Source organism: Haemaphysalis longicornis, unplaced genomic scaffold (assembly GCF_048455015.1).
Source record: "Haemaphysalis longicornis isolate Haplotype H1 unplaced genomic scaffold, Haemaphysalis longicornis Haplotype H1 scaffold_8, whole genome shotgun sequence".
Lineage (NCBI taxonomy): Eukaryota > Metazoa > Arthropoda > Arachnida > Ixodida > Ixodidae > Haemaphysalis > Haemaphysalis longicornis.
The window spans coordinates 16,048,955-16,064,216 of record NW_027526445.1 but is presented as its reverse complement, the minus strand read 5'-3'; the positions used below and the strand labels follow the sequence as shown (position 1 = coordinate 16,064,216).

Genomic DNA, 15,262 nt, shown 5'->3' with positions numbered 1-15,262 from the left:
CAAAACTGACAGAACAGAGGCCCTCGCTAAGCATGTAGCGAATCAGAAAATGGGAAATGAGGGGCTTGGTGATATAAGACAGAAAATGAGGGTTGGCAGACAAAAAAACGTCGGAAAGCAAAGGGGAGGTTGTGGTGGGTCATAAAAACACATGAGGCATTTTTTGAGTCAGAAAGCAAGTGGTCAGAAAAGGCCCGCCAGGTGGGATCCCAACCCACAACCTCCATAATGCCGGTCTGTTGCGATAACTGCTACGCTACCTGTGGGGCTGTTTCCCCACCAATTTTTATGTTATTTATGATAAGGTATTTTTTCTACTGCACTTGGGGGTGGTTGCGAGCGCCATTTGGACTACTCGTGGTGACGGTTACCTTGTTTTTCACCCTCGGGCCGTGACTCGAGTGTCAACAACATTTCGAAAGCGGTCGACCAGCGTTGAACAATTTTAAGGTGCCTTTGGCACCCAGACTTCCAGAACAGAGGCCCTCGCTAAGCATGTTGCGAATAGGACAGTGGGAAATGAAGGGCTTGGTGAAATAAGACAGAAAATAAGTTCTGCTAGTCAAGAAAACCTCGCAAACCAAAGGGGGGGAATGGTGGGTCCTAAAAGCAGGTGAAAAATTTTTGGAGTCAGGAAGTGGTGAAAAAAATGCTCGCCAGGTGGGATACGAAACCACGACCTCCACAATACCGGTCTGGTGCAATAATCTCTGCGCCACCGGCGGGGTGTTTCCCCACTGCTTTTTCGGCTATTTGTGATAACATATTTTTTGTTTCCTGCACTTGGGAGGGGTACCCAGCGCCAATCGGACTACTCGATGTGAAGGGGACCTTTTTTTAACTCCCAGGCCATGACTCGAGTATCAACAACATGTCGAAAGTGGTCGACCAGCGTTGATCCTCTTAAGCTACCTTTGGTACCAAGACTGCCAGAAAAGAGGCCCTCGCTAAGCACGTAGCGAATCGGAAAATGGGAATTGAGGGGCTCGGTAAAATAAGACAGAAAATAAGGGTTGGCCGTCAAGAAAACCTCGGAAAGCAAAGGAGAGGTTGTGGTGGGTCATAGAAACACATGACGAATTTTATGAGTCAGAAAAAAAGTGGTGAAAAAATTCCCACCAGGTCCCATCCGAAACCACGACCACCAGAATATCAGTTTCGTGCGATACTACTACACTACCGGCGGGGCTGTTTCCCCACCACTTTTTCGGTTATTTATGTTACGGTATTTTTTCTTTCTTGCACTTGGGGGTGGTTGCCAGCGCCACTCGGACTACTCGGGGTGAAAGGGACCTTGTTTTAAACCCCCGGTCCGTGACTCGTGTGTCAACGACATGTCGAAAGCGGTGGACCAGCGTTGAACCGTCTTAAGCTACCTTTGGTACCAAGACAGGCAGAAAAGAAGTCCTTGCTAAGCACGTGGCGAATCAGAACATTAGAAATGAAGGGCTCGGTGAAATAAGACAGAAAATAAGCGTTGGCATTCAACAATACCTCGGAAAGCAAAGGGGAGGTTGTGCTGGGTCATAGAAACAGATGAAGAATTTTTTGAGTTAGAAAGTGGTGAAAAAAATGCTCGCCTGGTGGGATCCGAACCTACGACCTCCACAATACCGGTCTGGTGCAATAATCTCTGCGCCACCGGCGGGGCTGTTTCCCCACCGCTTTTTCGGGTATTTCTGATAACATATTTTTTGTTTCCTGCACTTGGGAGTGGTAGCCAGCGCCACTCGGACTAGTCGGGGTGAAGGGGACCTTCTTTTAAACCCCCGAGCCATGACTCGAGTGTCTACGACATTTCGAGAACTGTCGACCAGCGTTGAAACCTCTTAACTACCTTTGGCTCAAGACTGGCCGAACAGAGGCCCTCGCTAATCATGTAGTGAATCAGAAAATGGGAAATAAGGGGCGCGGTGAAATAAGACACAAAATAAGGGTTGGCAGCAGTCTTGGGCAGTAACTAGTTACTAGTAACGCGTTACCGGTAACTAGTTACTTTTTTCTGTAACTTGTAACTGTAACTAGTTACTTTTAAGCTAGGGTACTTGTAACTGTAACACTTACTTTTTTGTGGAGTAACTGTAACGACAAAGATCGTTACAGTTACTTTATTTCTATAAAAAGATTATCCAACAGCAACACTCATTAACGACCGATGTACAGTTTGTGCGTTTCGCCTTTTCGGCCTTTCCTCTGCAGAACCTTAGTGTACTTCATATATGCCAGCTCACTCCCTTTGCATGGGTGAGAAAGATCTGGACTAGAAATGTTTAGGCGTGCACGTGTGCGTGGTATTCCACGCGGTCCATTAATTGCTCGAAGTTTCTAAGCTGCAGTATTTTCCTCAGCAGCGCGACGTCGCTCTCACCCATACCCTGCGACACGCGCCTAAGCGCACGTGGATGCTTGTTGACGCGCCAGAACCTATAGTACGATGCGCGGCTGCACCATTTTCGCCACATCTGGAGTGCAGTGAACACGAAAACCAATGCGAACAGGAATACAAAGGCGAACAGGAACACCCACAAACGCCGCACGACGCACTGAAACCTCTGCACTTTCGCGAAAGCCTGGAAAACTCCGGTCAGGGCGTCTCTTTCTCATTAGCGACGTGCAGCCCCATTTGCAGGGTCATAAAACGCCGTGGGGAGTTTCTCGGCGGGCTCGCGCTCGTCCAGCCCTAAGCGCACTCTTGAGCGTTCGATTCACAAGTCACAGTTGCTTGCGACCATTGTGCGAGACCCCTGGCCGTATTTGGGACCACGCGTTTCGGACCCTTGTCTAGAGGCTTCATAGACCCGTCAACAGTGCTCGAACGAGTAATAAATAATAATAATAATAATAAAGTAATTAATTTTAGGCCCCTCTACATATACGACGGCCCCAACAAGGGTGGCCCCGGCTGCCCTCACACCAGCCAGCATCTCGGCCGGCAGACGTCTGACCACACTGTCACTGCACGAAGAAATGTTCTTCGAAAGTCTCGCGACTTCGTTTAGAGGGCTGTGGCCGAAACAAAAACAGTAGCTACATCTGCTCCTGAAGGTTGGGGGCAAGGAATACTTGGGCGAGCTTCGTACGGCCTATGCCTGAAAGCAAACGAAGGGAGGGGTTCTTGTGAAAGGCTGGGATTGTGAAAGAAGTGTTTTCCGGTCGAGACGGCAAAATCCGCCTTTGTGAGGAAAGGGGGGAGAAAGCCGAGGGGGAAAACAGTAAAGCGTTCATTTCAGTTTCTATGCCCTTTGGAAATATCTTGTGTCATTCCGGGGATGGGGGTGGCGGGGGGTTGGGGCGGGAGACCGACTTCGAGGGTCCACTGACAAACGTCCCTTCAGCAATGGCTCAAATGGGTCCCCGTCTCTGACCACAAGTACAAAATAAAAAGTTAACGAAGCGGTTTCTTTTAGTATCTCTCAAACACACTTCGACAACCGAAGTACTCCCACGTCCGTTTCCCCTTTCCTCCAGGGGCCTTCCGTCGATCCGCCACATTTTTTTCCATTCTCTCTCACTACGCGGGGCGGTCAAGCGACGGCATTGTAGGCGAAAATAAATTAAGTTGACATTGAAAGATTGTTTCGGCTGCGTCGTCCTCCAGCTCTGTGTAGTATAAGTTCGGCCTCTCTGATTCCAAATTTAAAAACAACTACTTCCCTGCTACAATGATGTTGGCAAATCAATTTCTTGCAGTGAGAGTGTAGCAACAAAAAAATAAAGTTCCTTATGGATACCAAAACTTCAGTAATAAAAAAAAATGAGGCGTACACAATGATTGTGGGTTTGGGCATGAGAGTGCATCACTTTAGGTTCCCCTCGTGTTGGCTTTACAAGGTGTAATTTTCAGTACCTGCACCCCTTTGTACGTTTTTATTAAATAAGCCAAATCTTTTTAGCTATTACTTAGTTTTTTACAGTAACGGAAAAGTAACGACGTTACTTTTTTGCAGTAACTGTAACTGTAACTAGTTACTGTTGGAAAATCGTAACTGAAGCTGTAACAGAGTTACTTTTTTGTGTGCGGTAACTGTAACTGTAACACTGTTACTTTTTTTCGGTAACATGCCCATGACTGGTTGGCAGCCAAGAAAACCTCGGAAAGCCAAGGGGACGTTGTGGTGGGTCATAGAAACAGATGAAGAAATTTTTTAGTCAAAAAGAAAGGGGTGAGAAAAAGCCCGTCAGGTGGGATCTGAACTCCCGACCTCCAGAATACCGGTCTGGTGCAAAAACCATTATGCTACCGGCGGGGCTGTTTCCCCACCCCTTTTTCGGGTATTTATGTTAAGGTATTTTTTGTTCCCTGCACATGGGGGTGGTAGCTAGCGCCACTCGGACTACTCGGGGTGAACGGGACCTTCTCTTTAACCCCCGGACCGTGACTCGAGTGTCTACGACATGTCGAGAGCGATCCACCAGCATCAAACCCTCTTAAGCTACCTTTGGTACTAATACAGCCAGAACAGAGGTCCTCGCTAAGCACTTAGCGAATCGGAAAATGGAAATGAGGGGCTCGATGAAATAAGACAGAAAACAACAGTTGGCAGTCAAGAAAACCTCGGAAAACAAAGGGGGGGGGTTGTGGTGGGTCTTAGAAACACATGAAGAGTTTTTTGAGTCAGAAAGCAAGTGGTGAGAAAATGCCTGACAGGTGATTTCCGAGCCCACAACCCCTAGAATACTGGTCTGGTGCGATACCTACTACGCTACCGGCGGGGCTGTTTCCCCACCACTTTTTAGGGTATTTATGATACGGTATTTTTTTCTTTCCTGCACTTGGTAATGGTTGCCAGCGCCACTCGGACTACTCGGGTTGAAGGGAATCCCCTTTTTAGCCCCCGAGCCGCGACTGGAGTGTTTAAGACATGTCGAGAGTGGTCGACCAGCGTTGAACCCGCTTAAGCTACCTTTGGTACCAAGACAGCCAGAACAGAAGTCCTCGCTAAAAATGGGAAATGAGGGGCTCAGTGAAATAAGACAGAATAAAAGGGTTGGCAGTCAAGAAAATCTCGGAAAGAAACGGGATGTTGTGGTGGGTCTTAGACACACATGAATAATTGTTTGAGTCAGAAAGCAAAAGGTGAGAAAATGCCCGCCAAGTGCAATCCGAACCCACGATCTCCAGAATACTCGTCTGGTGCGATAACTACTACGCTACCGGCGGGGCTGTTTCCGCACCACTTTTTAGGGTATTTATGATAAGGTATTTTCTTTTTCCTGCACTTTGGGTTGGTTGCCAGCGCCACTCGGAGTACTCGGGTTGAAGGGGAAATTCTTTTAACCCCCTGCCGTGACTGGAGTGTCTACGACATGTCGAGAGTGATCGACCAGCGTTGATTCCTCTTAAGCTACCTTTGGTACCAAGACAGCCAATTCTTCCAATTCTTTTTCCATGTCCCCCCCCCTCCCAAAAATAAAAAGAATAACCTGGGGAACAACACCCGCTCCAGCAACGCTATGGCAGGTTTGCAGCCAATCAAAAATAAATGAACAGGGGTTATAACCCAAACATACTTTTTGTAGTAAAAGCAAATTTGTAGAATGCAAAATTAAATACACCCCAATATTGGTACACTTTCGGCCAGTTCATAGCAGTTCGGCCAGTTCGTACCCGCACTGCCAGGCATGTCCACTGGCCCATCCACACGCGTACGAAACGTAAGCGTACACCACCCTAAAATCTTAATACATTTCACTAGGACACCAGCGGTCACCAATCCTGCCGTGCCCATCCGAATGCACGGGAACACCACTGTCAAATCGCGAACGGCACGCACTGTTTGAACACACGGCAGCAGGAGCACAGTACAAAAGAGCAGCGTCCAGAAGAATTACGCAGCGGATGACTGTACAGAGACAGTTGACTCCACGAAAGTCCCAGAAGCTGTAGAACTTGAGTTCCGTCTTCTTCACTTGTCTTTACCTTCAGGCGTCGCCCAAAAGGTCGTAGTGGAAGGCAGATGTCATGTTCAGAGCCAACAGGTATCGGCTACTAGATGCCAAATTCACTGTCGCGAAATGTCCGGCATGCTTTTACCGACAAACTCCACCAGTCCTATTAAAATTTTCACTGCTTCAGCGTTGTCCAGTGCCTGACGCAAATAAGGAGGTTCCAGTGGGATGCGAACGAAGCGACTTAATATGGACACAAAGGGAACTGTTTTTGCACAATCCAGGAGATAGTGGCTGATGGAAGGAGCACTGAGTCCACAGAAGCACGTATTGTTATGCAGCAGATCAACCCGGTGGAAATAATGGGGAAACCGTCCATGTCCGGTTAAAAGTTGGGCGAGTCTTCGGGGCGGAGGAAAGAATGGCGGTATAGCCAGAACACTTGGTACCCATCGAAACAACTCAGTGTCTGTGTTGTCGGAGCTCCACCTACGTTGCCACTCCAGCCGACCTACCTTGAAGAGCCGTGCTCTTACAATTCGCTTCGAAGTACGCCCCTCAACTTCTGCACCCCTAGTTGCCGCACTTGTAGCGACGAGATCGGCTAGCTCGTTGCCCCACACACCGGAGTGGCTGGGAACGTGGAAGAGGGAGACTGGAACGGAAGAAGCCAGTGATTGATAGTTTACTTGAATTTTGTGAACAGTTTCTGAGGGTTTGAAAGGATCTCCTAAAGCCAAAAGCAAAGACAGACAATCAGAATAAATGAAAACGGGACAGGAGGGCTTGTTTTTGTTGAGGTAGAGAAACAAACGGTGTAAGGCAATAGCTTCTGCGCCATAAGAGCTGGTCGGTGGCAAAATTCGAAACCTTTGCGTCACCAAAACCTCATCAGACGAGCTGAGCACAACGAATGCTGCATCGGCAGATGTCGTGGTGAAAGAACCGTCTGTGTACGCATGTAAACCAGGGCTCAACTTTTTCTTCTCAGCTGTACGGCAGTCTATCCTGCGGTGTGGAATCGCCAAGCATAGAGCGGGATGACAGCAGGTCCAGAGAAGAGGATGTTCCACCTCGCCCGGGAAAATGCGTGTTCCATGCAGCTCAGTGGACTGCCGCCGGTGAAACAAGTCGAAAAGACCTGTCTCGATGTCCAAGACGATCGACAGCGGAAGGGAGTTTGCCAATACTTTCAGCGCCGCGGTTCTAGTTGTGGTGTAAGCTCCAGTGACCACAAACAGTGACGAACGCATCAAGGAGCAAATTTTAGCTAATAACAAATGCTGCTGATGATCGCCCCACCATGCCGCTGCAGCATAAGTTACAGTCGGCAGAATTGCTCTGTGGTAAAGAAGGCGAAGGTGACTGCGGTCCAGAAAGGAATGAAGACGCGCAAAACCGATGAGGGCGGCGGACATCTTCTCAATGCGGTTCCGCAAATGATTCGTGTGTGCAACAAAGGTCAAGTGGCTATCGAACACCACACCGAAGAGCCTCATCTCAGTGACTTGCCGCAAAATCGCGCCGCACAGCTTAATGGTCGGCTTCCGCTGTGCACCTCTCTGTCCTCTCGATACCAGCAGACATGTACACTTGGTGGGGTTCTATTTTAATTTCGCAGCACCCGTCCATTTTCTTATTTTCTCTAGAGTCTCGTTGGCGAGATTCTCCAGCGCCCGCCGTGTACCTCTCTTGATTACGACTACTGTATCGTCAGCGTAGGCCTGAATATGCACATTAGGTGGTACAGGAAGGCACAGTAGGTCATGAATCGCGATGTTCCACAATAGCGGGCTCTAAGGTGAGCCCTGGGGGCTGCCCATCGTTGTCTGGACGTGCACACTCCCCGCGTGACTTCTGTAGTTCACCGACCTTCCATCTAAGAAGGATTCAAGCAAGCGGTAAATGTTAAAAGGGCAGCGGTGGGCTCGCAGGTAGTAAAGCAAGAAAGGGTGCCAAATTAAGTCAAACGCTCCTTCAAAGTCCAATGAAATGAGCAGAGCCACAAATCTCTCTTCACGGCAAGCCTGGAGATGCAAGCGCAGGTTGTGCAGCGCCGATGTTGCACTCTGTCCCTGAGTGAATCCATACTGATGTTCGTGCAGTAGGCTGGACGTGTGCAGGAAGAAGTACAGTCGACCGTTCAGCATGCGTTCCAGTAACTTACCGAGTAGAGATGAAATGCAAATGGTACGGTATGAAGAGGGGGGTCATGCGGCGGGCGGATCGGTTTCAGAAGAAAAACAACCCTCGCTTCTTTCCAGACCAACGGGAAATGGCCGAGGGATAGGCACGCATTAAACACGGACAGCAAAAACGGGGAAGCATGCCCAACAAGAAGGGCCAACATACTGGTCGTAATACCAAAAGGTCCAGGCGCGGAAGTTAAATTTAAATTCCTAGCAGCCAGTCGGAGTTCGTTCATACTGAATTCGTAATCCGTAGTTGTTTGCGCGTATGCTGTCCGGCGTATCAGCGTCCTCATTGCCCGATGGGCAAGGGTATCGCCTTCAGAATCATCAGTTGGCAGAAGAGTTCTTAGCAGTAACGCTGCCGATTGTAAAGTGGAGGAAGTAGATGAGATGTCAGATGAGTGAAGCGGGGGCAGAACGGAAGGAGGCGAAAACTTTTGAAAAGCAATTTTGAAGGGAATTCCAAATAAATTCCTGCGGGAGGCTGCAGTGCACCTTCTCCTGACGGCTTCATCTTTTGCTACCTCGATGTGCCTTTTGTACTCAGCGAGTACCTTGTAATACCAAAATCTGAGATCAGCACGGAGGAGGGGATCACGACACATCTGGTACCTCCGACGCATTGCTCTCACAGACGAGCGTTCCCGAGCCAATTCATCGGTCCACCAAGCATTTCCCATGTGACGTTTTGGCAGCTGTTCCAATCGCTTCCTCAGGCAGTCGACTATCGCATAAAACACATTTACGATGCCATCCAGACTCTCCGGAGATGCCATACCAGTAGTAGATACAGTGTGGAAGCGGGGATCCTGTAGCAATTCCTCGACTAGACGAGACTCGGAAGCTTTGGTTAACCGCTTCTTTCGCTCAATTGGAACGTCTTCTATACCAAAGACGATGAAACGGTGATCCGACAGGGTAGGGGTGTCCCGAACTGTCCAGAAAACTCCAGAAGACCAGACTGGTCCAGCAGTCAACGTGACGTCAATCCATGTTTCTGTGTAGTCGGTGACAAACGTAGACCGAGAATTCGGGTCATTCAGTATCCGCAGTGCCGCGAGCTAAAATGCGCAACTGCTGCCCCCGTGTGTTCACCACATCACCACCCCACAACGAGTTTCTCGCATTAAAATCGCCCGCAATGACCACATCTTCATAATTTTGACTGTGTAATATTGACGTTAAAGACGTGAGGATATAATCCAGAGCCGCCGATGGAGCGGCGTGTACTCCTATCAAAAGTATATAAATGTCCGGCGCACTCAACACAAGGGCAACGATGAATGATGACGCATGAACAGAGAAGATGTCCAAAGATGGTTTAGGAGAAACAACCATGCACCGCGGGGTTTGACCATGGTGGAATTTAAACCACCGAGGAGGAATCTCCGGGACTAGTTTTCCTCGAACATACGGGTCACAAACAACTGCAAAGTCAATTTTTTGGGCTTCAATATATGAGACGACATGTGCTGTTGCTGCGCGCGTGTGATCCAGATTAGCCTGTAAAAACTTGAGCGATGCCATTTTTCTGGAAAACCTAAGCAGACAGTGGGGAAACCGGCGTAATTTCCTCGTAGATTGTCTTCGCTCGAAGACGGGCGATGCGCGCAGACAAGACTTCGCAGCATGGTGCATTAAAAGTATGAGCAAATCTTTCTTTCCCAGCCGCACGACACTCCCTGCACCCCACGTTATTCTTGTTTTCAAGATTGCAAGCAGCTGCTGAGTGCTCCTCTGCACAATATGGGCAGCTGATGCGGTCGTTTGGACAGCAGGTGGAGACATGGCCATAAGAACAGCACTTCTGGCACGCCGCGACGTAGAAGTTTTCTTTGATGGGGCAAAAGGTCCAGCCTATGAGGAGTCGGTCACGATTTTCAAGTAATCCATACACCGCAGGTGATACCTCGATGATGTGCACATTGTTTCCCGCGCGGTCTCTGAAATATGTCCGATGAGGAAGCCGTCTTCGGGAAAGCCAAGGTTGTTGCGCGCTTTGATATTTGCACGCAGGATTCCAGGGAGAATGCTAGGGTCCACACCGGAAATTTTGAATTGCGGAAGACGGCGAGGGGGACGGAAAACCTTGAGAGCAGTATTAATTTGCACGTTCGAAGCAATGGCCTTCTCGAGGTTGTCGATAGTCTCTCGGTCGGCAGAGACGACGGTGAGGCCCAAGCGAGACGGAATAAGCTTCACTTGCTTTACTCCGATACTGGAGGGGTCATTGCCGAAGGTAGATTTAAGTAATGTGATTGTGTCTGGCCCCGGGTTAGCAGATGGCACAACGGGAGACAGCAGAAGAACATGGTTTGGGTTGCTGTAAAATGTCAGGTGAGCGTTTGAGCCGACAGCATTCGATTGTTGGAGGGCAAAGGCACCAGCTGGGGTCCGCTGCATGGCGTCGGAGCGAGCAGGATTTGCGTGCGTGGCACAACTCCCACTGACTGCTTCTACAAAAGTCGGCATCAACGCCGGGGACACAACTGTGCCTTTAGGGCCAGAAGGGAACTCGCAGTGAGACTTTATTTCAACAAGCTGCGCTCGTAATTCTTCAATGCGACCATCCGCCCGAGCAAGATTAGTCTTCAGACCCACAATAATGCCTTGCATGTCAAAGAACAGACCCCTTTTCTCTCGCGTGGCGACGGGCACCTTGCTCTGGTTGTCCGAGAGGAGGCTCATTAACTGTTTGCCCAGTATAATGGAATGCCTAACGTTTATGGCCAATAAATCATCACCACCGAGTGGGATGCAGTCTTCAAAGTTGGTCACAGAGCTTGCAGGGCTTTCTCTTGAACGGAGTGCTGGATTGGCCGAAAGGGGATTGGCACCTCCTTCCTGATGATGATTCACAGAACCGGGTAAATGCTCCGAGTCAATCCAGCGATTGCCCAAACAGAAAGGCTATGGGCCACGGCGCCGTTGGACTGCATAGCTTGCAAATCAAGGTTGTCAGTAGATACAAGATGCTGCGAAGAAACTTGCAACCCGGTCAAAGGGAACTGTTTAACCTAATTAAATTGTCCCAGGAGTGGTGAGTCATCACTACCTTCCAGCTATTGTGATCGGGAAGAAATGGCGTTCTATTGACGATAAGCCTAACTCTGAAGTCTCTTGGGCAAAAACGTAAACGTTCGCTCAAGGGACTAGGGTCCAGCTCACCGCAATGCCGCTGGTGTTCACGAAGACCGCTGTACAGATGAGACACGTTGACCTTGGCTAGGAATTGCCAAAAGCAGGTGAAACAACGGAGGTCAGAAAACACCGCCTTTTCTTCATCATCCAGAACAGAGGTCCTCGCTAAGCAAGTAGTGAATCGGAAAATGGGAAATAAGGGGCGCGGTGAAATAAGACAGAAAATAAGGGTTGGCCCCCAAGAAAACCTCGGAAAGCCAAGGGGACGTTGTGGTGGGTCATAAAAACAGATGAAGAATTTTTTTAGTCAAAAAGAAAGTGGTTAAAAAAAGCCCGCCAGGTGGGATCCGAACCCCCGACCTCAAGAATACCGGTCTGGTGCAAAAACCGATATGTTACCGGCGGGGCTGTTTCCCCACCCCTTTTTCGGGTATTTATGTTAAGGTATTTTTTGTTTCCGGGACAGGGGGGTGGTAGCTAGCGCCACTCGGACACTTCGGGATGAAGGGGACCCTCTTTTTAACCCCCGAGCCGTGACTGTAGTGTCTACGACATGTCGAGAGTGGTGGACCAGCGTTGAACCCTCTTAAGCTACTTTTGGTACCAAGACAGCCAGAACAGAGGTCCTCGCTAAGCATGTAGCGAATCGGAAATGGGAAATGAGGGGCTCAGTGAAATAAGACAGAAAGTAAGGGTTGGCAGTCAAGAAGATTTCGGAAAGAAACGGGAGGTTGTGGTGGGTCTTAGAAACACATGGAGAATTTTTTGAGTCAGAAAGAAAGTGGTGATAAACTGCACGCCAGATAGGATCTGAAACCACGACCACCAGAATACCGGTCTGGTGCGATAATCACTACGCTACAGGCGGGGGTGTTTCCCAACCACTTTTCGGGTATTCATGTTGAGGTTTTTTTTTTAGTTTCCTGCACAAGGGGGTAGTAGCTAGCGCCATTAGGACTACTCGGGGTGAACGGGACCTTCTCTTTAACCCCCCGGCCGTGACTCGAGTGTCTACGACATGTCGAGAGCGATCGACCAGCATTAAACCTTCTTAAGCTACCTTTGGTACCAATACAGCCAGAACAGAGGTCCTCGCTAAGCACGTAGCGAATCGGAAAATGGGAAACGAGGGGCTCGTAGAAATAAGACAGAAAACAAGGGTTGGCAGTCAAGAAAACCTCAGAAAACAAATGGGGGGTTGTTGTGGTTCTTAGAAACACATGAAGAGTTTTTTGAGTCAGAAAGCAAGTGGTGAGAAAATGCCCGACAGATGAGATCCGAGCCCACAACCCCTAGAATACAGGTCTGGTGCGATAACTGCTACGCTACCTGCGGGGCTGTTTCCCCACCACTTTTTAGGGTATTTACGATAAGGTATTTTCTCCTTCCTGCACTTGGGGGTGGTTGCCAGCGCCACTCGGACTACTCGGGTTGAAGGGAACACCCTTTTTACCCCCGAGCCGTGACTGGAGTGTCTAAGACCAGTCGAGAGTGGTTAACCAGCGTTGGACCCTCTTAAGCTACCTTTGGTACGAAGACAGCCAGAATAGAAGTCCTCGCTAAGCATGTAGCGAATCGGAAAATGGGAAATGAGGGGCTCAGTGAACTAAGACAGAAAATAAGGGTTGGCCGTCAAGAAAATCTCGGAAAGAAACGGGAGGTTGTGGAGGGTCTTAGACACACATGAAGAGTTGTTTGAGTCAGAAAGCAAGAGGTGAGAAAATGCCCGCCAGGTGCAATCCGAACGCACAACCTCCAGAATACTCGTCTGGTGCAATAACTACTACGCTACCAGCGGGGCTGTTTCCCCACCACTTTTTAGAGTATTTACGATAAGGTATTTTCTCCTTCCTGCACTTGGGGGTGGTTGCCAGCGCACTCGGACTACTCGGGGTGAAGGGGACCTTCTTTTTAACCCCCGGGCTTGGACTCGAGTCTCTATAACATGTCGAGAGGGGTCGACAAGCGTTGAACCCTCTTAAGCTACCTTTGGTACCAAGACAGCCAGAACAGAGGTCCTCGCTAAGCATGTAGCGAGTCGGAAATGGGAAATGATGGGCTCAGTGAACTAAGACAGAAAATAAGGGTTGGCAGTAAAGAAAACCTCGGAAAGCAAAGGGGAGGTTGTGGTGGGTCTTAGAAACTCATGAAGAATTTTTGAAGTCAGAAAGAAAGTGGTGAAAGAATTCCCACCAGGGGGGACGCCAACCCACAGCGTCCAGAATACTTGTCAGGTGCGATATATACTACGCTACAGGCGGGGCTGTTTCCCCACCACTTTTTAGAGTATTCATGATAAGGTATTTTTTCTTTCCTGCACGTGGGGGTGGTTGCCAGCGCCCCTCGAAACTCGGGGTAAAGAGGACCTTTTTTTACCCCCGAGCTGTGACTCGCGTGTCTACGACAGGTCGATAGGGCTCGACCAGCGTTGAATCCTCTTAAGCTCTCTTTGGCACCCAGACTGCCACAACAGAGGCCCTCGCTAATCACGTAGCGAATCGAAAAATTGGAAATGAGGGGTTCGGTGAAATAAGACAGAAAATAAGGGCTGGTAGTCAAAAAAACCTCGGAAAGCAAAGGGGAGGTTTGGTGGGTCATAGAATAAGATAAAAATTTTTCGAGTAAAAAAGTGGTGAAAAAATAGCTCTCCAGGTGGGATCCGAACTCACGACCTCCAGAATACCGGCCTGGTACAATATTCACTACGCAACCGGCGGGGCTGTTTCCCCACCGCTTTTTCGGGTATTTATGATAAGGTATTTTCGATTCCTGCACTTGGGAGAGGAAGACAGCGCCAATCGGGCTACTTGGGGTGAAGGAGACCTTCTTTATAACTCCCAGGCCCTGACTCGAGTGTCAACGACATATCGAAAGTGGTCGACCAGTGTTGAGCACATTTAAGCTCCCTTTGGCACCAAGACAGCCAGAAGAGAGGCCCTCTCTAAGCATGTAGCGAATCAGAAAATGGGAAATGAGGGGCTCGGTGGACTAAGACAGAAAATAAGGGTTGGTAGTCAAGAAAACCTCGGCAAGCAAAGGGGAAGGGGGAAGGTTGTGGTGGGTCTTAGAAACACATAAAGAATTTTTTGGGTAAGAAAGAAAGTGGTGAAAAAATGCCCCCCAGGAGGGATCCTAACCCACGACCTCCACAATACTGGTCTGGTGCGATAACCACTACGCTACCAGCGGGGCTGTTTTCCCAACAGTTTTCCCAGTATTCATGTTGAGGTTTTTTTTTTCCTGCACATGGCAGTGGTAGCCAGCGCCATTCGGTCTACTCGGGGTGAAAGGGACCTGTTTTTTTTTCCTCCGGGCCGTGACTCGAGTGTCTACGACATGTCGAGAGTGGTCGAACAGCCTTGAACACTGTTAAGATACCTTTGGCACCAAGAACGCCAGAACAGAGACCCTGGCTAAGCATTTAGCGAATCAGAAATTGGGAAGTGAGGGGCTCGGTGAAATAAAACAGAAAATAAGGGTTCGCAGTAAGAAAACCTCGGAAAGGAAATTCAAGGTTGTATTGGGTCATAAAAACAGATGAAGAATTTTTTGAGTCAGAAAGAAAGTGGTAAAAAAAATGCCCGCCAGGTGGGATCTGAACCCACGGCCACCAGAATACTGGTCTGGTGCGATAACCACTACACTACAGGCGGGGCTGTTCCCCAACCACTTTTCGGGTATTTATTTTATGGTTTTTTTGTGTCCAGCACTTTGTGGTGGTCGCTAGCACCGCTCGGATTACTTGGGGTGAAAGGAACATTCTTTTTCACACTCAAGCCGTTACTCGAGTGTCAACGACATGTCGAAAGCGGTCGACCAGCGTTGAACCCTTTGAAGGTACCTTTGGCACCAAGACTACCAGAACAGAGGCCCTCGCTAAGCATGTTGCGAATCGGAAAATGGGAAATGAGGGGCTCGGTGAAGTAAGACAGAAAATAAGGTTTGGCAGTCAAGAAAACCTTAGAAAGCAAAGGAGTGGTTGTGCTGGGTCATAGAAAAAATGAAGAATTTTTTGAGTCAGAAAGAATGTGGTGAAAAAA

General features: G+C 49.0%; 1 non-coding gene across 1 annotated transcript; it reads right to left on the bottom strand.

Annotated features, from left to right (window-relative positions):
* Positions 1–14,802: 14,802 nt before the first annotated feature.
* On the bottom strand, positions 14,803–14,875 carry Trnat-agu (transfer RNA threonine (anticodon AGU)). Its single transcript has one exon. It is a non-coding gene; the product is annotated as a tRNA-Thr (tRNA).
* Positions 14,876–15,262: the final 387 nt, after the last annotated feature.